Source organism: Hoplias malabaricus, chromosome 2, assembly GCF_029633855.1.
Source record: "Hoplias malabaricus isolate fHopMal1 chromosome 2, fHopMal1.hap1, whole genome shotgun sequence".
NCBI classification, from domain to species: domain Eukaryota; kingdom Metazoa; phylum Chordata; class Actinopteri; order Characiformes; family Erythrinidae; genus Hoplias; species Hoplias malabaricus.
Genome location: NC_089801.1, coordinates 78051622 through 78073863, shown reverse-complemented (window position 1 = coordinate 78073863; position 22242 = coordinate 78051622). Strand labels below are relative to the sequence as shown.

At 39.4% G+C, this 22242-nt stretch overlaps 2 long non-coding RNA genes across 2 annotated transcripts; one reads left to right on the top strand and one right to left on the bottom strand.

Annotated features, from left to right (window-relative positions):
• Window positions 1-370: 370 nt before the first annotated feature.
• On the top strand, window positions 371-8547 carry LOC136687387 (uncharacterized). The gene is made up of 3 exons (XR_010800463.1): window positions 371-466; window positions 4476-4548; window positions 8270-8547. It is a non-coding gene; the product is annotated as an uncharacterized lncRNA (long non-coding RNA).
• Window positions 8548-19339: 10792 nt separating this feature from the next.
• LOC136687375 (uncharacterized) lies at window positions 19340-20262 on the bottom strand. The gene is made up of 4 exons (XR_010800451.1): window positions 20124-20262; window positions 19973-20032; window positions 19538-19648; window positions 19340-19432 (listed from the first exon to the last, which is right to left on the bottom strand). It is a non-coding gene; the product is annotated as an uncharacterized lncRNA (long non-coding RNA).
• Window positions 20263-22242: the final 1980 nt, after the last annotated feature.

Genomic DNA, 22242 nt, shown 5'->3' with positions numbered 1-22242 from the left:
GCTGGAGGTTGTGGGTTCATGCCCTGCTCCAGGTGACCGTTTTCCAGTGGTGGCTGCTCTTGAATGAGGTCACCTGGCAGTGGCTCGTTCCAGAGTAAAAACATCCAGATAGAAGGGTAAAAACAGAGTTTAGAAAAGCATAAGGCTCGTTACACTGTTCCTTTACACTGTTCAAATCCTTTAATGCCTTTAAACTGATACAAAATAGGAATGTGGTGGAGTAATAAATGCTCTTCTGTATGGTACCAGCCCTGGGCCACTAGAGGGAGACACAGAGCTGCCACAAAGTAATCAGAGGCCATTTGTGACACCTGTGTGTACTCTTTAAAAGCCAAGTACACGCACAGCCTTGTGCTCAATTCTGGTTTTTCAGAGTCTCAAGGCTTCACTTTCACTTTGCTCCAGTCTGTTTGCTCACTGAGACATTCTTAGGGAGAGTGCTAACTGCATGAAAGTAAACAAAGCGGTAAGTAAGCGGTTACAGTGTGGCAATTCAAACACTGAGTAAAGTCTTACAAACAAGTTAAACTTGAGCCACATTGAAACAGTCGATTTTCTCAAATATAATATTCCACCTTAAAAGACGTGGAGCATCTACGCACACAACTATAGACATCACCTTTAAGTCTCAGTTTGTAGGGCTCTGGTCCCCCTTGTTTTCCCTCCTTTTTTGAGTGACTCGCTCCTAGGTCTGTTTAGCTCTTCGCTTTGGTTCCACTGCCCTCTCTCCTGAATGAAGGACTGGGTTCAGTTCCCTCACCGAATGAGTCTCACTCTCCAGCACACAGACTCTGCATGAAGGACTGGAGAACAGCACCACCTTGTGGAAGAGATACAGGATGAATGTTTCTCTATTTTGTACACTTGGTGGCACTGTTCTTCTGCTCCACTAAACATGTGCAGTGTCTGAACAGGTTGGTCTCAAGTTGATTTAATACATATTTTAATAAGACAACATTACAGTACATGTAAAATGGATATTATTTATACGTATTCATGTTCAAGTGAATTATTTTTGAAGTCACTACTTTGTGAAAAATCTCTTAACCCAAAACCTAACCTTATCTGTATATCTGACCCTACCCTCATACCTAAATTTCATTATTAATGTAACTCTAAGCTGCAAAAGGTTAGAATTGTTTTAACACTAACCTTACACTAGCCGTAACTCTAAACATAACCTTAAACTTAACCCTAGGCTCAAATGTTTAAAGCTCCACCAGTTATTGTTTGTTCAACGACAGTTAACAGATGACCTTACTGTAAACTCAAATGTTAGAAATAAGAGAATTCTGTGCTTGTGTACTTCTCTAAAAACAGATTACACTGCTGTTTTGTAGCTTTCCTTTGGGTAAATAGCAGTAAATTTGATTATATTGAGCAAATCAGCAGCACCTCTGGATGACTTTGTGAACATGCCATTGTTTGGTTAACTTGGTATCAGCAATTAACCAATTAAATTTGTTTGAATTATTGTGAATGACTTCATCTGTGCAGCACTGTTCCCTGTAGTTTTACATATATTTATGACATTTAAAGGAGCACATAATTCTGGTGTTTTCTCCTGTTTCAAGTTGAATCAGGTGTGCTCCTGCTTAATTGAAATGAAACCCTGCAGCCACACTGGCCCTTAGTGGATAAGATTGGTGACCCCTGACCTAAATTCATCAAAATGGTGCTGCACTCAAGTGAACATCAGGAGAGATTTGATTTGGTTTTGTGTGTTTATGTTCGGTTGTGTACCTGATGATGATAAGATGTTTTATCAATGCCAGTTTTTTCCTGTTCCTCTTGAGTCCTGTTTGCTGATGCACAAGTTGTAAACATTGTACAAAAGGTGGGTGTAGAGAGAGACTGCAGTTATGTTTGGGAACAAGAGTCCATTAAAAGCCTGTGGTCATGGGATCAGTCCAGGGCTCCAGTGTGTCGCATGTGCAGTGCATATAAAGCAGCTGAAATCTGAAATATTCGGTTTTTGTTTTTTTTTGTTTTTTTGTTTTGTTTTTTTTTTTTTGGCTGTTTTCCATCCAGGTTTTTTCATGCACGTTTTCATAATTCAAATAAAACTCTGTGGATGGAAAGCTCACCTTGTTCGTGTAGTCAGGAAGAAGCACACGTGTGTTTTTGTTTCACCGCAATGTAAGGTAGAGCTTGTGTACTAATTTAACACACAGAAAATCCAATACACTTATGTACAATGTCCACCACTTTTGAGCATTTATTTCTTCCTTCTAATCTAATCATACAGCCCCTGTCAGCTGCATTATTTATACCGTGGCAGCCCCTTTTCCCCTTGACGAGGTCATGAAAATGTATTCACCTTGTTCCTCCACAACCGCTTTCAACAATTCCTTTGTGTTAACTTGGTTAAGTACAGATGCATGTGTGGATTAAAGGAGTAAAGTTGGTGTTTTAAATGAAAAACAAATGTAAGGAATAATAGCAATATTAAATAAGTAATTTGGGTTAAAGGTTTTAATTTTTAAAGGTAATTTCAGCATCGCATAGTCACCTTTTTAAAGTGGAACAGAAAATTCATAAGAGGCTGGCGAATGAAACCAACTTAACCTTCTAACCTGACTCATTTAAGGTGGAAATTAATGTTTGAAAACACAAACTGAGAATACAGAATCTATAAATGTAACAAATTTGTGAGTTTTATTTTTTTAAATGAACTGGGTTTGGGAGACCTTCATAATGTAAACTAGTTCAGCACTTGGTGTTGAGTGGGATTCATCCTCCTGAGTCCACACACTTTCAATAAGAGAAGTTAGTAGGAGAAACCTTGTTTGCACAAGCAAAAACAGATAAACAAATTTAATTAGGATAATTATAATATACTAATGTTGAATTTAGATTACATGATCCCTTTAGATTACAACACATACAGCACCAAAGACTTCTGAAACTCAAAACCGCAGATTAGCAAATTGCTGACAATCCTACACCAATCTAAAATAATCCTAAAACCATTATGAATTAAATGACACTGTGCTCCTCTTAACTTTTCACATTTATTTTATGACAGAATTTGTGGTTACAATATAATCATCATGAATCAACAACTGGGCAAAGAAATTGAGAAATTAACTGATTTCCAGAGAATGCTAATCTTTGTTACTGCAGTTAGAGATAAATCACTGAGATCAGAGGAAGAGGAGGGAGGAGAGCAGAGGACCCAGTATCATCATCAGACTCAGATTAACACCTTCAGCGCTGTTACACAGGTTCTCATTGCAGCAGGCGTCCTTGGTGCCATCTTTTGGTTTGTCACATTCAGCCTTGGTTGTACAACCTTTCGGAATCTTCTTGTTGTCTTTGCCTTCATTTGAGAGAGGGCAGGAAGGGATTATTGCCACAAGTTAGTGAAACAGTTGCGGTATTTTGTTGCTGTCCAAACCAAACCTTATATCTTTTATTTGTAACATTTTCTGTTCCTATTTTAAAAAATTATTTGAAAATCACACATTTCTACACTGCATTAACATTTTATGATAAATGTAAATTGTCCAAAAATACATTAAATAAATCCTTTCTATTTTTATTAAAATAACACTAATTTGTCTGTGTGCAGAAACATGAAGGAGCTCCCACAGGTCAGTTCAGTTCTTATTCTGGAACAGCAGGTGTAACACTGCAATGGGAAAAGAGTTTAAGGAGAGACTACAGTGGACAGGCTCTTCTCTCCATGAGAACTGTTGCACTGTGTACTATGATTTTAGTCAGTTAAACTGTCCCAGTGCTGAAACAGTCACATACAGACTCTACACTATTTATCCTGGAATTTGGAACGGAATGTTGTGTTGTGCTGGATTAAGTCATAAAATTAACTGGCACCTACCAACTTGCAGAGACTGAGCAGTGAATGAGGGGATTGTGGATTTGTTTAAGATAACATCCCAACTTCTGTGGTATCTCACCTGTTGAGAATAAGCACTGAGGATCAGTGCTTGTGCAACTCTCCTCTGTAAATGAAGTACATGGATCTTTCTCACACTTGTAACACTTCAGTGCTTCAGAAGCCTGAAAAACTTTTCAGGAGAAAAAACACAAAGAAATAAATTGAGAATATGTCTAAACTCCCTTTTGAGAAGGTCCTACACACGACAAAAACAATATTAAAACAAACAGCAAAAGCAAAGCTCCTATGATGAATTGGCAACAATAAAACAAAATTTTGCTGAACTTATGTTTCATTCCTTTAAAAAAACCTTTCAAAGTGCCTTAATGCCATGCACCAATGAGAACAACACAAGCAACTTACAGTGAAAAGTAATATTTTTAAAAAGGTACAAGTTCTGCACAAATGATGTGTTTTGAGGATGTGGAGTACATTTAAAACTTATAAAACCTCTGCGGTAAAATCTTTCTTTACTATGGACAAATATAAATATGATAATAATTCATGGTCAACAGACAATCAGTAATGTAATCAGTATATTTTGTTAAATCTATATCACTTTACCTTCAAACAGGAAGATGCAGAGGATCAGCAGTGAGATCAGACGCTTCATTGTTGGGGGACTGTTGACGTGAAGTAGCAAGTGTGTGAGTGGAGCTTTTGTATAAAACACACCAGTGGACTTGGGGCGGGAGCAGGGGGGTGGTGACTGATGTCTTAAGAACTGCCCGTATATGGTTGTCTTTGAATAGGGTGCATTATTAAGTGTCCTCTATTGTGCCCCTCCTTGACATTGTGCCCTTTCCAGTAGAGATAATGGCACACAAAAAATCTACATTAGAAAATATATGTGTAAGTTTTCTAATGGAAGCCTTGTCGGTGGAGAAAGTTTTGCAGTGTCCTATAGGTTCCCCCACAGTGGGATAAATTCAACATCTACTTTGTAATTAAAAAACCTGTGAAGTGTCCTTTCAAATGCCCTTCCAAGTGAGAAAACATGATGCAGTGCCCTTGTAAAACCTCTTTTGGGTCAGGCTTTCCCAAAGTTGGTGCCATGACAGCAGTCTAAGGATCCAGTGAAATACTTTAGATGTAATTTTAAATGTACACACAGTTGCCACAGATAACTGAGCTGTAATCCTGATGTCTTTCAGCAGTTTGTGAGGAGGTAATACTGCAAGATTCAAGTTGTAATGATTGAGGTTCATCAATAAAAGCATGACTAAGTGCTGAAGCTGAAGATTTCTTTGAAAGATCAGGTCCAAAGCTGCAACAGTGAGGGAGGAGAGAATGATAAAAGTATGACTTCTGACAGCTAGTTATGCACTTCCTTGTCTTATGTGCAGACATTATCTATTGACAATCTGGTGCTTATGTATCAACCACACAGTCATTTCAAAGTGACAAACCTTTAATTTATTTGCGTGATGTTGAAGGGGATTAATTTCAATCAAGTCAAAAGGGCTTAATTATGGTAATGTTGTATGGCATATACACTGCCAAAAACAAAGGTCACCACCAGGATTTAACTAAGAAAATAGGAAGGAGCCTCCCATTGGATAATTACTCTGTGGGTGATTGTTTCAGCTGGCAACAAGTTATTTAACTCTAACTGATGCAGTGAGTAGCTTCTCAGTTGCTAAACAACCATGTCGAAAGACAGTGTCTTTTTATTTACAGGTCTAGAGAAAGTAAATTAATAATAATCTGCAGATTCACAAATCGTGAATCAGGATTCTGTTTCTGTATCATTAACCATGTTAAAACCATAATAATCATAGTTAGCACGTATGTGGTGTCAAATTGATGGCTGTGTTTTACAGCTCCTTTTTTAATTTGCTGCTCTTTGGGTTTTCTTGGCAAGGGTATGTGATGCAGTTATATCATACAGTGCATAGTCTATACAGGACAGTTATCAATATTTTTTTATTATAATCAAAAAAGACAGCACAGACAGTGATGGTGGAGATATTAGAGAGCCAAGGGATGCTGGGCAGATAGAATAATGAAGATATTACAGTTCTCCTGCTCTATTGGACCTTGTCAGCCAGCCTTAAGTTATTCAAACACAAGGGTGTTCATTCCACAGGGAGTGGTAGGTATCAAGATAATCTCTGGCTTGAAAGTGATTCGATGATTTATTTTAGTTGTCGACTGAAAGAAAAGAAATATGAGAATAAAGCAACTTGGAGAACAATGGGGTTAACAACTTGGGGGAAAAAAAAGGAACCAAAAAAATTAAGGGGCATAACCAAACAGAAGCGCACATGGAAAGATGCAGCAGATTCAGGCAAAAACCACTGGAAGATGCTGTCAGGAGGGCAGACACAGACGGAAGAGCCTACGTTAATATTTAAGGAGCTCGTTAACTTTTACAGCCCCTAAATTAACTGAAAACATCACAGATCTACTGACCTCAGTCAATGGTCCATCAGACCCACTGGAGTTAGACTAACCGAATATGTAGATAATACACTTCGATCAACTTTAAATAGTGTAGCACCACTCAAGTGTAAAAAGCTATGACAGAAAAACTTGCTGCGTGGTTTAATGCGTAAACTCTCACCTTAAAACAAACTGTAAAGAAATTAGAGCGGAAATGGCGGTCGACTAAACTGGAAGTATTTCACAGTGCCATGAACGACAGCCTTATTGAATATAGAAGGGCACTCGCCAAAACTTGTTCAGCACATCTGTCCTCACAGAAATAATAAAGTCAAAGACAGTACTTTTTAGTGTGATCTCTAAACTTACAACCAATCAGGCAGCTACTGATCCCCAGATGCGAGCCAATCACACCAGCTTTATAGACTTTTTTTAACAACAAAATTGGAAATATCAGACAAACAATTAGTTCCATATTATTAATTTCAGCTTGTCTGTCATCTGATGTGGCTGATATAGAACAAAACATAGCTACAGACGAAAGATTAGAGGCCTTTGACCAACTTCCACAGTAAAATTATCAATCATAAATCTGTCCCTTAGCCTGTGTCACATACCCAAAGCATTTAAACTAGCAGTTATTAAACCCCAGAACAGGAAAGCAAATCTTGATCCTATCTCTACCCTGCCATTTATATCTAAGATCTTAGAAAGTGGTGGGCCAGCAACTTCGCTCATACCTGTATAAGAATAACATTTATGAAAAATTTCAGTCTGGTTTTAGGCCACAACATGGCACTGAAACCGCTTTAGTTACATGAACAAATGACCATCTTCTCACTTCTGATCAAGGCTGCGTATCCATGCTGGTTCTTCTTGACTTCAGTGCAGTTTTTGATACAAGTGACCAAACTATTCTGCTAGAAAGATTAGATGGTAGGAATCACTGGAGCAGCTCTATCATGGTTTAGGTCTTATCTTACAGATCGCTACCAGTTTGTAAAAGTAAATGTGACCTCTAACTAAACATAAATGCCACAAGTCTCCATTTTTGGACCTTTATTATTCATATTATACATGCTGCCACTTGGCAGAGTTAACAGGCATGGCATTACCTTCCACAGATATGCTGATGATACACAGTTATACATATCGGTCAAACATTTCCCTGTTCTTCCGAGCTCATCAGCTAAATATCTGGGTGTTGTAATTGACCCAGGTATATCATTTGAGAAACAGCTTTCCTACATTTTGGTAACATCACTAAGTTAAGAAAAGCCTTATCTCTGCCAGATTAGATTGTTGTAATGCACTATGGTCAGGATGTCCCAGCAGAAACGTAAGTAAACTTCAGCTAATTCACAACGCTGCTGCCAGGGTCCTAACTAAAGCCAAAAAAATGTAACATATCAGGCAAGTCTTATCAGCCCTTCACTGGCTACCAGTTAAATACTGTATTGATTACACAATTCTTCTACCAACGTATAAAACCTAGCATGGTCTCACCCCTGAATACCTGTGAGACCTCATCACACACTAAGAACCACTGAGATAACTGAAATCTCAGGGCGCTAGCCTCTTACTAGTACCCAGAATTCATAAGACTTCAACAGTGGGGGGGTTGGGAAAGCTTTCTCTACAAAGCTCCTCAGCTCTGGAATAATCTTCCAGTTAGTGTTTGGGGCACAGTCACTATCTTTTAAATCTAGGGTTTAAACACACTTGGAGTGGATGGGTGCCAGCGTTTCAGTATGCTCTAATGTCTGTGTTCCTTCTGCTGTCCCTCCTTCCAGTCATGAGTCTTTAAGTCCTGAGGCTTATTCACAAAAGATGCACTGAGTAAGGTTTTTCATTATACTCTGTTTGCATGATCTGATAGTTGATTTTCCAATTACACTCTCAGAGGTGAAGAGAATTCAGCTGAACTACAAAATGTATTCTTTGTGGCCCTTCTGAATTTGCATAATGTATTTTTTTTCACAGGAACAGTTTGTGGTTGGCTCAACAGGAACAGCGTAGCAAGGCTTTGAGGAAAACAAAACAGCCGCCTTCACAGTTTGGTCTCAGAAAAAAACTGAACAATAATCTGTGCTTACTTTTCACAAAACCTTAATTAGTATTTATAGTTAGTTAACACAGACTTTATTCAGGCTTTTTGCAAAACTTTAAACAAATTCTCACTCACAAAAGCACATTCTGCAGTGGTGCACCTTGCCACTCACTAGCTACAAATTTTAAACACAAGTAACACTTCCAGCAAAAACTACACACAATCATTTCAGTGATCTGCAGTGTGTCTGTGTGGGATGCAGAACACCTTGTGCAACCTATAATGACACCAATGTATTTGTTTGTCAGCTTGCCATATGCATAGTTAATTCACCAGTGTTAAATCAACACTATTAGTGTTAAAGTAACACTGTTAATGTAATAATTTAACACTCTGTTAATTTACCACGGGTGAATTTACTATGTGGGTGGCACAGTGGCGCAGCAGGTAGCGTCGAAGTCACACAGCTACAGGGACCTGGAGGTTGTGGGATTGAGTCCCGCTCTGGGTGACTGTGTGAGGAGTTGTTGTGTTCTCCCTGTATCTGCGTGGGTTTCCTCCGTGTGCTCCAGTTTCTACCCATGGTCCAAAAACACACGTTGGTAGGTGGATTGGCGACTCAAAAGTGTGAGTGAATGTGTGTGTGTCCGTGTTGCCCTGTGGGCGCCCCCACTATGGTGTATTCCTGCCTTGCTCTCAATTATTCCAGGTAGGCTCTGGACCCACCGCAACCCAGAACTGGATAAGCAGTTATGATAATGAATGAATGAGCTTGCCATACCTCTATGTTCTGTTGTTTTAGGTGTTATTCTTGTGTGGTAGTCTTTATAGTGATCCACTCTTGGTTTATTTTATTTTCTAAGATTGTCAAATACTACATCATTCATACATCTATGTGGGATTTTAGAAACAGGAATCCAAAAGAACAGAGTAGCTTTCACGTCTGGTTTCTGTCTCCATGTCTCAGGGAGGTCTGTCCCTATCCCTGCTTTACCCACAAAGTGGAGTTCCATAGAAAACAGGGTGAAATGAGGAGGCATCCTAGTGAAAATAAAGAAAGGCATGGAGGGTGATGCAGGTGTTTCCCAGCATGCACTGTTTGTGTCCAGTGCTCACAACTCCCAAGCATTACATTATCTGCTAAACACCTACAACCTTGGCCATGAGTCAGGGCCAGAAATAAAGGGGTTACCATCACAGAGCACTGTTACACAGTTACTGCAGTCTGAATGTGTGACTGTGCTTTTTTTTTTTGTTCATAACTTGTGCTTTATGGGCTACATTTTGTGTAGCTGCTGGTGACTCTGGTGTTTCCCAGTATGCACTGTTTGTGTCCAGTGCTCACAACTCCCAAGTATTATCTCTTCCTACCCTCAAATGGTCTACAACAGGCTGGTACCTGTTAATAGCCTGCTACACACCTACAACCTCGGCTGAGAGTCAGGGTCAGAAATATAGAAGTTAATATCACAAAGCACTATTAGACAGTTACTGCAATCTGAATGTGTGACTTTGTGGCACTGATAAATGCTTGTTCTTGTTCCACAATAAAATGTACATCAATTATTTTTCTAGTTCCCATGGCTGTTTGTTTATAACTTAGATACAGGCTAAAGTTTGTGTAGCTGCTGGTGACTCTGTGCCACCTCCACCCAGGAACTTACACTGTGGTTTCTTCATTTCAACTCAGAATATTTTTGGAAGTGGAGATGCTGCAGTTATTTTTAATCATGGTCTTAGATGTCAAATGATAAATGTTGGGGTGTTTAAAGTTTAGAATCTGTGTTTAAGGTTCAATCTTATTTCCCCCTGCTCTCTGCTATTGAATATAGATCTGCTAAACCACACACATTGTGTCACAGATTTTTCAGAATTCATTTTGTTTTATTTTATGTATAGTTACATTTTTATAGCGCTTTTCTTCACACCCAAGGACACTTTACAATCAACACACAATGCCATTCCATCATCACCCATTATGGTCTCATATAATAGATCCATATCAGTCTCCGTGGTGACTAAGGCTGTACCCAGCTGACTCTGTAAATGCATGCTCAGTGCGTTGGTTGTACTTATGTCTGATAGAATTTTACTTATATGTAATGTTAATATTCATTCTTGTGGCCCTGCTAAATATCAGGTTTGATTTATGCAGCTTTGGGTTCAATTTAATGTTATTTAATACAAGGTCATACACTTGTTTTGTTTTTTTTTTTTTTCAACTGGTTTTGAAGGTAACAAATTAGACATTGAAGATATTACTTCTTTTCTGATCATAGGCCAGTAGTGTTTAGCTAAACTTTTAGTGGGCACTTCCCAGTTCTTATTTTTGGTCATATGTCTAGGTAAATGTCAGATATATCAATTACTTTTTTAGACAGTTTCTCTTGGCCAGTCTCATTCTAGTATTGATGATTTAGTCACTCTCAGTCCACTCTTTCCTGTCAGCAACCACATCATCACTAGCCCCTCTCAGTGGTCATCAGGAAGTCACCTCCCTTCATTGGTGTTTCACTAAAGACAACTTCGAAAAGCTTAACATTGAAGCTTGGAGTCCTAGACCCACACCCTCCAAGCTCATTTACAGACCCATCATCTAATATTTAGATCTACATCAGCCTCCCAGGTGACTATGGCTGTACCTAGCTGGCACTGTTAATGCATGCTCAGTGCCATCACTGGTATGTGGACTCTACACTCTGCATCACCACTCATACCCACAAGACACCTGCATTCCATTCATAAACCTAAAGGGTAACACGTTATAATACAGCCTGTGTTTTACAGTGTACTTACATGGTACTTGCAGTGTATCTTCCCATGTTTTAGGGCAGGGGTGTCAAACCAGATCCACGGAGGGCCGTGTGGGTGCAGGATTTCTTTCCAACCACGCAGAAGCCATACCTCATTCCACCTTTTTTAATTATTGGATCTAATCAATAGATCTTGACTTTCAGTAGTGTGGGGCTTTTACGTGGTTGAAAAGAACACCTGCACCCACACGGCCTTCCGTGGATTTGGTTTGACACCCCTGTTTTAGGGTATACTATCCTGGTATTACTGTGTAATTTCCTGCAATTTAAAATGTAGTTTCCCACATTTCGCCTACATTTTCCAGATTATTTTCCTGGTACTTACAGTTTAATTTTAAGTTACTCAATTCTCTTTTCAGTCACAAAATAATGAGAATTATAAAATGTATGTAATCATTAATTACACAGAAATAACAAGTGATGTTCAGTTGTTCTTACTCTGTGAATAAAGAGGATTTCCTATGCAAGTGTGGCAGTGAAATGTGGTTACACTGTGTGATTAAGAAATTTAATTGTTGCGAGTACAAACCTTACGATAAGAAAGTGTTGAGTGAAGATATGGCCCACTCCATAATATTTGGGACAAATATGTATTATATGTTCTGTCAACATAAAAAACCTTAATAAAACACCACTATCTGAAATTACACTGAAAAGAAACTGATAAATACCAGTAGGAACCAGTAAATATTATATATGTATGGATTCATATAAAGAAGTTAATCCTTAAGATATGGGAAATAAGTACCAGGTAAATTCCCCTTAAAAACGATGGAATGTACACCATAGAATGTGAGGAAAATGCACTGTAAGAGTGAAGGTCAAATTAAAACACGGGCTGGTAGGTATTTTAGATGTACTGGGGTCATGGGAAGGTACACTGTAAGTACCAGGTAAATACTCTTAAAAGCGTGGGAAAGTACACCATAAAACGCGTTCCTTCCTAGGGAAGTACTTGACAAGGCGCTACAGTGTTACCCAATATGGATATCACTTCAGTCACCGCTTTAACATGTTAACACCCATTATGACATTACTAGATAACAGCTATGAAATAAATATTGGCAGTTTAGTGAATTTTACAGTGGAAGGTAGTGGAAGTTAACATTGAGGTTTGCATCAGTATACAACACACAATAATGAAGAAAACACTTCATGTTCAGAGAGATTTCATGTCTGACAGTTAAAGTTTAAGTTGACAGGGGTAGGCAAATACTCCCAAAAATATTTAATATGTAATGTACAACAGGGAGACCATCTTTTGGTTTTCAACAAAGAGGACACTTGGGGCAGGTTGGTAACATGGGGCATGGTGTGATAAAGGCGTCCATAACCATGCAACTGTGTTGCTGAACATAAATAGATACTCTTTAACTAAAGAACTAACTAATTCCACTATGGCCAAAACCTAACAAAAATGTTAGTAATAATCAGTAATATATACTGTCTATGTATATTTGTTAGAGGCTTATATATTTTGTATTACATGATGCTTTATAAGACATAAATGGCAATTAATACCTAGTTTATATATGAATCTATATATAGTGAAGACAGTAAATAAATATATTAATATGAACACTGTACTACTCAGCAGTAACTGGTTGAGATCTGTAGTGAACATATTAAAAGCTGATCATCTTAAATGTATTTTAATTATACAATGCTGTAATGTCTGTGTGTTCGAGTTTATTGAAGATGGCTTTATTCAGGAAAAAAGGAGCTACAACATGCAAAATAACTTTTATTATTTTAATTAAGAGAACAATTCTGCAAAGTTGTTTCAGTTGTCTTTATGCTTCAAATACAGGTGATGAATGTTGTAAATTCTATTAATATAATCATAATTCTTTGTTTTCCGATGTATTTACTGTGTTTGCTGTCTCTGAGGCTCAGTGTCCTCTCCTACTCAGTCCTTATGAAACGCAGGATTTCACATCTGCATCTGGCTCTTCACGTCCCTTGCAGCAGTTGGAAATTCATTAGAACTGCAGTCTACTGTGGACTGAGGACTCAGAGCTGGCCAGATACAAGCAGGTACTTCTGTTTTAGTAAGAAAGCACTATTAGACAGTTACTGCAATCTAAATGTGTGACTTTGTGGCACTGATAAATGCTTGTTCTGTCCACAATAAAATGTACATCTTCAATTATTTTTCTAGTTCCCATGGCTGTTTGTTTATAACTTAGATACAGGCTAAAGTTTGTGTAGCTGCTGGTGACTCTGTGCCACCTCCACCCAGGAACTTACACTGTGGTTTCTTCAGTTCAACTCAGAATATTTTTGGAAGTGGAGATGCTGCAGTTATTTTTAATCATGGTCTTAGATGTCAAATGATAAATGTTGGGGTGTTTAAAGTTTAGAATCTGTGTTTAAGGTTCAATCTTATTTCCCCCTGCTCTCTGCTATTGAATATAGATCTGCTAAACCACACACATTGTGTCACAGATTTTTCAGAATTCATTTTTTTTTTTTTTTATGTATGTACTTATGGATAGTTACACTTGTATAGTGCTTTTCTTGACACCCAAGGACACTTTACAATCAACACACAATGCCATTCCATCACCCATTATGGTCTCATATAATAGACCCATATCAGTCTCCCTGGTGACTAAGGCTGTACCCAGCTGACACTGTTAATGCATGCTCAGTGCCTTGGTTGTACTTATGTCTGATAGAATTTTACTTATGTGATGTTAATATTCATGCTTGCGGCCCTGCTAAATATCAGGTTAATGATTTTATGCAGCTTTGGGTTCCATTTAATTTTATTTAATTCAAGGTCATACACTTGATTTGGTGTTTTCAACTGGTTTTGAAGGTAACAAATTAGACATTGAAGATATTACTTCTTTTCTGATCATAGGCCAGTAGTGTTTAGCTAAACTTTTAGTGGGCACTTCCCAGTTCTTATTTTTGGTCATATGTCTAGGCAAATGTCAGATATATCAATGGCTTTTTAGACAGGTTTTTCTTAGTCAGTCTCATTCTCGTATTGATGATTTAGTCACTCTCAGTCCACTCTTTCCTGTCAGCAACCATATCATCACTAGCCCCTCTCAGTGGTCATCAGGAAGTCACCTCCCTTCATTGATGTTTCATTAAAGACACTTTCAAAAAGCTTAACATTGAAGCTTGGAGTCCTAGACCCACACCCTCCAAGCTCATTTACAGACCCATCATCTAATATTTAGATCTACATCAGCCTCCCAGGTGACTATGGCTGTACCTAGCTGGCACTGTTAATGCATGCTCAGTGCCAACACTGGCATGTGGACTCTACACTCTGCATCACCACTCATACCCACAAGACACCTGCATTCCATTCATAAACCTAAAGGGTAACACGTTATAATACAGCCTGTGTTTTACAGTGTACTTACATGGTACTTGCAGTGTATCTTCCCATGTTTTAGGGCAGGGGTGTCAAACCAGATCCACGGAGGGCCGTGTGGGTGCAGGATTTCTTTCCAACCACGCAGAAGCCATACCTCATTCCACCTTTTTTAATTATTGGATCTAATCAATAGATCTTGACTTTCAGTAGTGTGGGGCTTTTACGTGGTTGAAAAGAACACCTGCACCCACACGGCCTTCCGTGGATTTGGTTTGACACCCCTGTTTTAGGGTATACTATCCTGGTATTACTGTGTAATTTCCTGCAATTTAAAATGTAGTTTCCCACATTTCGCCTACATTTTCCAGATTATTTTCCTGGTACTTACAGTTTAATTTTAAGTTACTCAATTCTCTTTTCAGTCACAAAATAATGAGAATTATAAAATGTATGTATTCATTAATTACACAGAAATAACAAGTGATGTTCAGTTGTTCTTACTCTGTGAAGAAAGAGGATTTCCTATGTAAGTGTGGCAGTGAAATGTGGTTACACTGTGTGATTAAGAAATTTAATTCTTGCGAGTACAAACCTTACCCTATGATAAGGCATTGTTGAGAGAAGATATGGCCCACTCCATAATATTTGGGACAAAAATGTATTATATGTTCTGTCAAAACACCTTAATAAAACACCACTATCTGAAATTACACTGAAAAGAAACTGATAAATACCAGTAGGAACCAGTAAATATTATATATGTATGGATTGATATAAAGAAGTTAATGCTTAAGATATGGGAAATAAGTACCAGGTAAATTCCCCTTAAAAACAATGGAATGTACACCACAGAATGTGAGGAAAATACACTGTAAGAGCCAGGAAAGTTCAAATTAAAACACAGGCTGGTAGGTATTTTAGATGTACAGAGGTAACGGGAAGGTACACTGTAAGTACCAGGTAAATACTCTTAAAAGCGTGGGAAAGTACACCATAAAACGCTTTACTTCCTGGGGAAGTACTTGACAAGGCGCTACAGTGTTACCCAATATGGATATCACTTCAGTCACCGCTTTAACATGTTAACACCCATTATGACATTACTAGATAACAGTTATGAAATAAATATTGGCAGTTTAGTGAATTTTACAGTGGAAGGTAGTGGAAGTTAACATTGAGGTTTGCATCAGTATACAACACACAATAATGAAGAAAACACTTCATGTTCAGAGAGATTTCATGTCTGACAGTTAAAGTTTAAGTTGACAGGGGTAGGCAAATACTCCCAAAAATATTTAATATGTAATGTACAACAGGGAGACCATCTTTTGGTTTTCAACAAAGAGGACACTTGGGGCAGGTTGGTAACATGGGGCGGGGTGTAATAAAGGCGTCCATAACCATGCAACTATGTTTTTGAACATAAACAGATACTCTTTAACTAGAGAGCTAATTCCACTATGGCCAAAACTTAACAAAAATGTTAGTAATAATCAGCAATATATACTGTCTATGTATATATGTTAGAGGCTTATATATTTTGCATTACATGATGCTTTATAAGACATAAATGGCAATTAATACCTAGTTTATATATAAATCTATATATAGTGAAGACAGTAAATAAATATATTAATATGAACACTGTACTACTCAGCAGTAACTGGTTGAGATCTGTAGTGAACGTATTGAAAGCTGATCATCTTAAATGTATTTTAATTATACAATACTGTAATATGTCTGTGTGTTCGAGTTTGTTGAAGATGGCTTTATTCAGGAAAAAAGTAGCTACAACATGCAAAATAACTTTTATTATTTTAATTAAGAGAACAATTCTGCAGAGTGTTATTTCAGTTGTCTTTATGCTTCAAATACAGGTGATGAATGTTGTAAATTCTATTAATATAATCATAATTCTCAGTTTTCAGCGTCTTGAGTCCGGACGTTCAGAAACTGTCACACACTTCGTCCAGAAACACTGTTTAAAGAGCAAGGGGGGGACTCTCATCTGCAGCGATGAATTTAAATGTGTTTGCTGTCTCTGAGGCTCAGTGTCCTCTCCTACTCAGTCCTTATGAAATGCAGGATTTCACATCTGCATCTGGCTCTTCACGTCCCTTGCAGCAGTTGGAAATTGATTAGAACTGCAGTCTACTGTAGACTGAGGAGAGAAGAGTGCAGTGATTATGCCAGTGCTCGTGTGTTAAATATACCACATCTAGTCTTGTAGACGGCTGTCTCACCTTGTCTTCAGCGCTGACATTAGAGGAGTCACTCTTTCTGCTTTTGAGGTTGTTTCTGAGACTGGAGAAGAACCCTGTAAAGAGCCTCCATTCAGACGCGTGCTGTGGACGTTTGGAGACTCGCTTATGGAGTTTATAAAGAATGAATAATGAGATATTCAGGCCATAAAAGGAAAAATGAGGTGCTGTTCTTGTCGTATTTTGCTCCCTTTTCACTCTGAAGTCAGTCAGAGGTTTCCTGTGGTCTGTCAGGCTCTATTGGGTCTGTACATGTCTGTGTGGTGAGGCTCCACCACTCAGACAGAGGGAGGAAAGACAGAAACATGGGCTCAGATTCACTGTTTGTGTGTCTCATCTCTACACAGGATCATTACAAATGGACAGTAGACAAACAACAGGATGGTTCACTTACAGGGGGTTGTGGTGGTGACCAGTCAGTCCAGCAGAGATGGGGCACTACTGGACTGACTGGTGTTTGCTTATAGAGGCTGTGATCACGTGGCAACTGGCATTCCCTGCAAAAACAGTCAACAAAGGCAAGGAATGACATTACACACACAATCACAACACACTTCCTCTAGCATCTACAGACACGAAGTATAAACACACATCTACAGCTCGTCTAACACCACAAACTAACTCCTCAGATCCAGTGGGAACCCTGCAAAGAGAGACTGCAAACAGAGACAGTGTTAAGTGTGCCGATGGATTGTCAGTGTTACCCTGACAAGGACCAGGCACTGGTCAGCTCTGGGTCTGCTCTGCCTGGTGACTGCAGAGACCTTGGAAATCACAGCCATCAGGTGGTGGAGAAATCCTCCTGGCCTCTGAAAATGAAATTCAAATGACATGAGCGCTGCCATTTAGTTATTCTAGGCCCCTAGGGGTCACATCCATTCTAGAAGCAGTGATGGACACCACATACACACGCTCCACTGGAGAAACAGAAGGAAATCTTACTGGACAGATCTGAGGCTCCGCCCCCGCCTGGATTCTCAGCAGCACAACCTCAAAGATGACGTCCATGAAGTTGAAGAGCTGGATCTGAGAGTGAGAGGAAGCGTTAGTGACACACACGGTCCGGTTTCATAAGTAGTGCCGATGCTTTCCATCACGTCTGGTTATTCAGACTCACTCCGATCTCAGCCAGCTCCTCTACAATCCCTTCACGACAGGAGATACTCGGCCATCACCAGCAGACGATGGTAGAGCTGCTGGAAGAGTCTCACGTCCTGCAGGATGTAAAGAGATGCACAGAATCACATTAGTGAAGCAGTTATCTTGCATCATATCATTTAATATGATGAAGCGATCATTTTCTTACCCTGTCGTTGAGGGCGGCCAGGTCCTCCAACATCATACGGCCAGCTTCACGGAGACTGCAACGACAGCCTGCTTCACTGAGTGTGGTCTACACAAGCAATGGAAGGAGTTTCAGTGAAAACGGACTGGAGACTCATCACTGCTTAAAGACAGCGGCCTTCAGATGAGGTAGAAAAATAGCCGTTTCATGTGGCTCACTTACAGTGAAGGCCGGGCGCAGGGCCCGCAGTTTAAGAGGGAAGCTGGTCATCCTCTTAATCTCTGAGTAGATGCTGTGGAGAAGGAGCAGGTTTTGCATGAGGTCAGTTCTGTTAATAGATGCCAGCGCTTTTATTCAGTGTGGGACCTAAAGGGTTAAAGCTGCCCCTGTACTCACTGCAAAGAGGGCACCTCCCGAGCCATAGCCTCTGCATCTCCAGACGTCTGTAACACCACACATTCACCTCCTGCTCCAGTCTTATATCATTCAGGGAGTTCTAATTACCGTAATAACAGCCCCACATCTGCTTTACCTCAGGAGTGGGCTGAGGCCGAGGGTCTGGGTCAGGGCGGGTCACCTCTGTGCCCGAGCTGGTTCTGAAGGACCACGCCTCCTGTCCGATGAAGAGGGACTGACACATGCGGAGCAAGGCCGTCACCTGGACAACAACAACACACTCAGTACTTGGGAACAGCGCAGTGCAGTGGTTTTTCGAAAGGCATTCTACAAAGCTCAGGTCCAGGAAAGAGGGCCCTAATATGAAATAAATAAACACTGATTATGAATAAGTTCTTAAGATAAAACACTGACTATATTGTTACAAACAGAATGAATAGCTGCTTTCTCTGTTTATTTACAACTTTTAAACTGTCCCCGACTCTTTTGGAAGTGAGGTTTGTACAAGAGCAGGTGTGTTAGTGTTTACTAGAACACACTGAACCCACCCAAACACCTCCAGATGTTTTGCAGCTGTGTTCCTCGGTGAACGCGCAGGATGCCACTCGCGTCAGGAGACCGTCAACTCGCTAAAAAAGAAACAACAGCAACAGCTCAGCTCCTTACACCAGCTTCACAGTGTGAGTCAAGCTCCATCAAAAGACCAGGCTGAAGTGAACATAGACACGTCTGAGAGATCTCACCTGGGCAAGGGTGACCCTCGCGGTGAATGCGGTCCAAACAGGGCACTGTAAGAGAAGTTCTGGTCGTCATATGGATGATATAAACTACGACTAGTGAAATGAATGAGAGAAAATGAAAGAATGGTGCTGGAGATGAGTGCAGTGGGAGGAGGTTTGGGCCTTAGCCGATGGAATGAAAAAACCCTTGCTGTGAATCAACCAGTGATATGCAAGTGCCCCCCGCGTGAGCTCAACGTAGTGGAGCCTGACATGGACCCTCTGGAAGACACATGAACACACACACACAGGCAAATAAGACCCTACAGAGCTACAGATGTGATTAACAACACCAGACAGAGGTCTTGGACAGATAAAGGTGCACACCTTCTTGTCTGCACGGTGCCACTCTGTGCTGGAGAAACGCAGAGTCCAGAAAGCCCTCTGCATTCCTCCATGAAGCCGAACGACCAGCCGCTCCAGAAAGAGCCTGGGACACTGTGGGGGTGGGGGGTGGTGCACATTAGAATGAACCACTACAAACAGGCTCAGAAGTTAAAGAGCTCATATGAATCTCATTCTCTCCATCGGTGACCACTGTTAACGCCCTCTAGTGGTCCAGATACGCACCGTCTAAATATGAACAGTTAGTATTCACTCCTCTTTGTGGCGTCATACACCAACACATTACCATACATCCACCTATTCAGCCTACAGCAGTTAAGCCCCGCCCATTCACACTGAAGTTAAATGAGGAAACCAATGAGAACAGGGCTCACTTAAATATAAGTAATTTACAATTAAACCAGCAGCTTCACTTACACTGTATGTGATCACAGGGCCCGAGGGGACCACAAGGGTCCCACCCTCCTCTGTGCGGACCTGCAGTAAACAGAGAGTGAGGTGGAGATCAGTGTGTTCGTTATATTGAGTGGAGTTACTCCCAGCAGTGGTAGTGTGTGTGGATAGTGACCTCAGGCTGGTCTCCGGTGACCCGTCCGATGAAGCCGTCGTACAGATGACAGAAGACGTGGGGCACCACCAGCTGGACAGCATCTCACAGCCTCTGCTCCGGGTCTGAAACATGTTCCACACCTCACTGAAGCTGGAGCAGTTCCTCTGAGTCTGAGAACCTCTCTAAAGCACATGGACACTCTCTTTTTCACGTTGACCCAGACCTGAACATGACCAGCGTCTACAGCCATAGACCTTCACTACAGCTGTTTTGAAGCTGACAGCATTAATGTTGCCATGGAGACCACATGGTAAACATGTTTACATTTAAACACTTAAACAAAAACAAGACCCATGTAAAATAATATAGTCATATTTATAATAAATATTTTATACTAGGCTCCTACGTTAAATGATTACATTTAAATGTACAGAAAAATTACATTTAAATTTACAACTATTAGACTTTTATTGATCTTCCATTGACACAGAGATTTGAATGCTTCCCAGATAGCAAAATTATGTTGAATCAACGTTTGTTTTTTCATCATCTTAATGGTTGAATCAGCGTTGTTCTCCGACGTCAGAATTAACTTATTTGTGCACATTGATTTTATGTTGATTTCATGTTGGTTCAACATGGCACTGATTCAATGTTCATGTTGATTCAATGACCCAAGTGGCATATCAAGAACTGTGAACTTAACAAGATACAATTTTAACGTAATAACATACTTAAAAATATCAGAAGCTGTGATTGCACTACCCATAAAAGAGAATGCTACAAACTGTCATACAGAAGTCAGTTTTAGATGTGATAATGCGCATATATAAGACAAATAAGAACCTCAAAGTGTAAAAAATTAAATAAAATTCTGGTAGTATAAAAAACCTGAACATTTCATTTTTCAACACACTTAGGCATAAGTCTCATATTCACAAATGCATTGTCTGAATTTTTGGGTGCAAGGCGGGAACACACCCTGGAGGGGGCGTCAATCCTTCACAGGGCAATACACACTCGCACCTACGGACACTTTTAAGTCTCCAATCCACCTACCAACATGTGTTTTTGAACTATGGGAGGAAACCGGAGCGCCCGGAGGTAAAAAGTAAAATATATTTTAAAAATCTTTTCTGAGTGTCCTTCTCGTGTGTGTTATGCAAATATGTGCATAAAAGTATTTTTAAACAAATATTTCAATAAAAAATAATTAAATATATTATGTATTGAACTAAATATGTGAATGAAATAAATATATTACACTTTTAATAAGATTAAAAAAAAAAAAAAAAAAAAAACATTTATATTGACCTGAGGATAATCATACACAGCAGCGCGCAAACCTGAGGTAGCATGATTAATTGTATTTGGAGTAAAACGTAAATGTGTTACTGAATAAATGATTTATTCATTTTCTATAAACGTATATTTACGATCCCATGGACTGGCAATGGCTTAATATTTCTCGAAATGCTCAAATCCTTTTGTGTGCTGTTAGGTGGCTGAGTGATGAACGGTCTTGAGTCATAACATGTACACTTTCAGTGATCAGTTATAAAATTTAAATATTTTACTACTCCTTGTTCAACAAATGATTTGCACAGCCGCAAAATGTGTAATTTAGTCTCTTTGGATATTCCAAGTTCACAGCATACAACACTTCAAAAAGCATCATGAGGGCAAAGACTCTGTTACCACTGTTCACTTGATGACAGTGGCCGTGTTCATCCTCCATCACTTCAAATATATATATATATATGCTCACTTAAAATTAATGACATTACAGTAAACTTGTAAAAATAGTGCTGCAGTACTTTCTGGTTAATTTTACATTAGTCACTAACTATGCATTTGATAACAAAAACACAGAGTGGGACAATCATAAGATAATCACTCCCAACACTACACACACACACACCCAACAAATGTGCGCGCACACACACACACACGCACACACACTCTTGTGCTTACAGAACATTCAGGTATTTTAAAATGTTTTATCTACTATACCACACAGTAAATTCATCAGTGTTAGATCAACACTATTAGTATTAAATTAACACTGTTTGTGTAATAATTTAACACTCTCAGTATTAACACTAATAGTGTTGATTTAACACTGGTGAATTTACTG